Source organism: Arachis ipaensis, chromosome B03, assembly GCF_000816755.2.
Source record: "Arachis ipaensis cultivar K30076 chromosome B03, Araip1.1, whole genome shotgun sequence".
Lineage (NCBI taxonomy): Eukaryota > Viridiplantae > Streptophyta > Magnoliopsida > Fabales > Fabaceae > Arachis > Arachis ipaensis.
In genome coordinates this window covers 66,740,891-66,745,362 of record NC_029787.2, presented here as the reverse complement: position 1 = coordinate 66,745,362, position 4,472 = coordinate 66,740,891, and the positions used below count along the sequence as shown (strand labels likewise).

Here is a 4,472-nt window from a genome sequence, read left to right as displayed (position 1 = left end):
CCACAATCCAAAATTAATAACCGAGAGTATTAGTCCCAAATCGTTCTCCCAAAGAGTGCTCCAAGATGCACATTATTGGTTAGAAGTTGTATTGGTGTTTTGGAGTTTAATGCAATCAATGAACAAGCTCATAGTGTGAATGAGAATCAAGCAATATAAAAGCCTTGGCTAGGAGTAAGGATTGAACTTCCTATCATCACAATCTCTATCAATTGTTACCACAATTAGTCATTGCTTCACTTAGTTAACCTCTAGTATGAAGGAAAGTCAAGTGAAAGTAACCAATTTGAATTCACAAGTCCTAGCCTAACCCTAGGGAAGTCTAGCTTTAGTGACATGCAAATCAATTAGCAATCTCCAATTGATAATCAACAAAAGACATTGATAATTCAAGTGTCTCCAATGTCTCAACCCCCAAGCCAAGAATGAAAATTCTACTCCATAGCTAAAGTTGGCATTTTCTCAAACACATGGAGAGCAATGATGAGAGACATTGTAAAATTGAGAATAAACTTGAAATTAACAACAAGAGATTAACAATTGACAACTAGGAACATGAAATTACCTCAAGCTTTAATGGAAATCAAAGTAACAACATCCAAAGCTAAGATCCACAAGTAACTTGAACAACAAGAACTAAATTGAGAGAGTAGGAGAATTAGATCTACAACTTGAAGCAATGTAGAATTGAATTGTGTAACGACCCAACTTCCAACACGTCATGATCGTACCAAAAGTAAGGCGTTACTGACCTGTTTTCCTTATTAACTATTTACTATTAAGCCTTTAGTTCGATATCCCGTTCAATTTTAGTAAAAATACCAGAAATTTTTGTTCTTATTAATTTAAATCATATAGCAAACATCACCAAGTAATAATAATCACATAATTATTAATAATAATATCTGTCATACAAAGGATTTCAAATAAAACTCAGATACAAATCCTATCCCTCTGTATAAAATAAAAATCTTAAGCAATAAGGGCGAGGGAACTCTATGAAAGCAAATTAACTCATACAATTAACTCGTAAATAAGTTCTAGAATCGCCCGCAGCTTCAAACTGAGTCTTCGAACCTGTGTCACTAAAACCATTTAAATTCCTTTCATTAAATCATATTACTTACACAAAGTCTCAACCGCATTAGCAATTCATCAGCTACAAATAGCATTCCTTAACCATCACAGTAACTAAGTAAATCAGCAACATAAATAATATACCCAAACCTTGTTTCACAAATACCATTCCAAAATACTTTACTAGGTTCACAGCATCAATAAAAATATCTAATCAAACACACAAGCAAGTCACTAAGACAAACAGCACAATCACAAAGAAACAAGACAAGCAACACAAATTATAAAGAAATAAAACAAGCAAACACAATCAAATGCAGATGCGCAAATAAGGATGATGCATGTCTAGCCCTAGTGCAGGTAATGAGCTCATCTGTCGGTTACATATCCGCTCCCGACGTTACCCAGCAACCTTTGTCTGGATAAGGCTTTCCTGTTGGCAATACTCACTGCAAGCAACCTTTGTGTTGCAGGGTATCCACTGCAAGCAACCTTTGTCTTGCAGGGCAGCACTTGTTAGCCGATATACGCCCAACAGACTCACTGTAAGCAACCTCTGTCTTACAGGAGCAACAACATACTCACTGTAAGCAACCTCTGTCTTACAGGAGCAACAACACACTCACACCTCTGTAAGCAACCTCTGTCTTACAGCAAAGCATTATAGCAAGGTATCCCAGGAAAGCGTTCTCAGTGGTCGTACCACCATCTATCTAACTGCCTCAATGCAGCAGATCATCACATAAGTATATCTGGCGTTGCCTTAACGCAACAAATGAATAAACACATCTCTTGGGTTGCCTCAAGCAACAAATGACCTTTCAATAGGTCCTCTGCTTTTTATTCTCTTTTATAATCATAAATACGCAAGCGAGACAAAACCCACGTCCTTGCCAACAATTTCACAAACTGAATACCTTTCCTCAAAAGAATCAGTGTAATTATCATCATAAGTTATCATTCTCATTATTCATCTCCAGTTACATATTCTTATACAATATCTCTCTCTTTCTTTATTTAATCATACTATACAAATTCAATCATACTATACAAACTTCACATATTTCACTTTTACAACATCTTAGCTCGAAACATTTCTCTTTATCATTTGGATTCAAATATTATAAAATTCACCAAACTCCTGAAAAGTAATCCTCTATTTCAAGCCCAAAGCATAACTCTTTTCATATTGAATCAATCTTGAAATATAGTTTCTTTCTTAAATAATTTAATTTTGAAACATAAACCTTTCGTTGGTATGTCGAAATTAAAATAGAATAATTCTTTTCTTTACTAAATAAAGCTCAAGTAATATAATTTTCCAAATTCAAAGCTTCTAAAATAACTTTTCAAATGAAACCTCAGATTTTTATAAAATTTTGGCAGCACCTCCCCTAAAACTCGGACTTAGCCACCCTTACGGGTTCCCTCTTTCTCAACAATTCAACAATCCTTTCTCAACAATTATCAACTACAAGATTCTCAAGCAACCAGAAAATTCACAATTCGCAATTCTCACATATTCCAACAATCCAATTTTCATCTCATCAATTTACAATTAAATTCATAAGTCATAGAATCCTTTCAAATTAATCTCAATCAATTCTCCATCCGTTTATCAGCAACTATCATGATAGATTCTCAATAATTATCTCATCACAATTCAGTTTAAGAACTAACATCCTTTCATCAATTAAAATCAGAATTTCCATAAACCACTCTTTAAAAGTAAACCGGTCCAATTTCAAGGATTTATAACAAATACCCCAATATCAACTCTTCATATTTCTTGTTATTTTTAAAGTTATTTAGTTATTAGCAAAGTTACCAATTTATTCTAAAGATCACACTTTTAGGAAAATATTTTAGTAATCATCCTCCAATCCTTTAACCGTTCTCAAAATCAACTCTAGTTAACCTTAAATCAACAATAGCAACCAAATTAAGAAATCAATGTAACCTGAAATTTAGGTAACAAGCATAGCCTCAAACCAAAATCAACCTCATCAATTAATCGCTTACAACAATGAAACCAGTCACAATCACAGCCAAGTCAGGATCAATAAATCATGACACAGAAAATTAATCTAACCATTAATAAATTATTTATATATTCTTAAAGTTTACTATATTATTTTAGAAAATCATAGGTTCTCTAAACAGTTTAATCCCTTAGTTCCAATCCTTCAATAACCACCAAAACCAATCGCAACTAGTCACAAGTAAACTTCACAGCCATTCCCATACATCAAATATCCAATTTAACATCAAATAAGTCAATAATTCACTCAAAATCAGAATCTCAACCAATTCATCGCAGAATCAATAATTCAATCACATTTCACAACCGCATCTAATTTCAATTATAATTCAAAGTAACCACAACCCCATTTCAACCAATTCAGCAATATCACATAAAATCAGAATTGTCAACAAATCCATTAAAGTCAGAAAACCAATATCAGTCATAGCATTAACCAATCACAATTCAAACTCAACTCATCAATCATCAACATGTCAGTTTTTCTCAATAAGTAACTCAACATATTTTCAATTCAGTAAGTAACACAAGCTTAATCACCATTCATTACCATATTTAATTCAAATCATAACTCAGAAAAATTGCAATAGCTAACCATTCTCAAACACATTTCAAGTCATTCATGTAAATTAAGAAGTCCTTAACTATTATTAACTATTTGCACTTATCTAATTAACTTCTTAGGAATTCTAAATTAAAAACGTTAAATCCCCTACCTTAATTAGTCAAAACCGTCGAATTTAAACGCAACGATCCCCTTCTTTTTCCCAGTTTACAACAGCCAATATGGCCAGAACAGTAGTAGCAGCCTCACTTCTTCTGGGGCAGCAACAACAATGACAATCGCACCTATCCTAATCACTTCTATAGCAGTGACATCAGTGGTTCCGGATAAGGATGATAACACTAAACAGAGACATTAACATATAGTTATTGTAATCAAAACAAGATATGGTAGAGAAATAGATTCGGGAAACAGAGCATGAGCAAGAGTGTTACAGTTTTAGGAATGGAATTGGGAACGCAGGGGAAGCTACTGTTGGGCAATAGCAGTGGCGCTTCCCTTCAGACTTGTTGGTGGTAAAAGCTGATTTCAGTGCTGGTGATGCTGGACAGAACGACGAAGGAAACGGAGGGCATGAATGGCGGCACTAGAACGACGACGGCGGAACCCTCGCAGTGGTGGCCGTGGACTAGTGGCGACGGTGGCATGGAGCATAGCTCTTCTTCCTGGTGACGACCTTGACCCACGTTCGTTCTTTCTCTCTGCTGGCCCCTTAATGACGATGGTGGGCGAGCTCTAGGGCAGCGACGGTGACGGCGGGACAAGACGCGACGGCAGCTTCTCCTCACC

At 35.2% G+C, this 4,472-nt stretch overlaps 1 long non-coding RNA gene across 2 annotated transcripts; it reads right to left on the bottom strand.

Annotated features, from left to right (window-relative positions):
• LOC110270185 lies at positions 989–4,466 on the bottom strand. Of its 2 annotated transcripts, XR_002359406.1 has the most exons (3): positions 4,118–4,466; positions 3,835–4,024; positions 989–1,085 (listed from the first exon to the last, which is right to left on the bottom strand). It is a non-coding gene; the product is annotated as an uncharacterized LOC110270185 (long non-coding RNA). The 2 variants fall into 2 exon arrangements; XR_002359405.1 differs by having other exon boundaries at positions 3,835–4,466.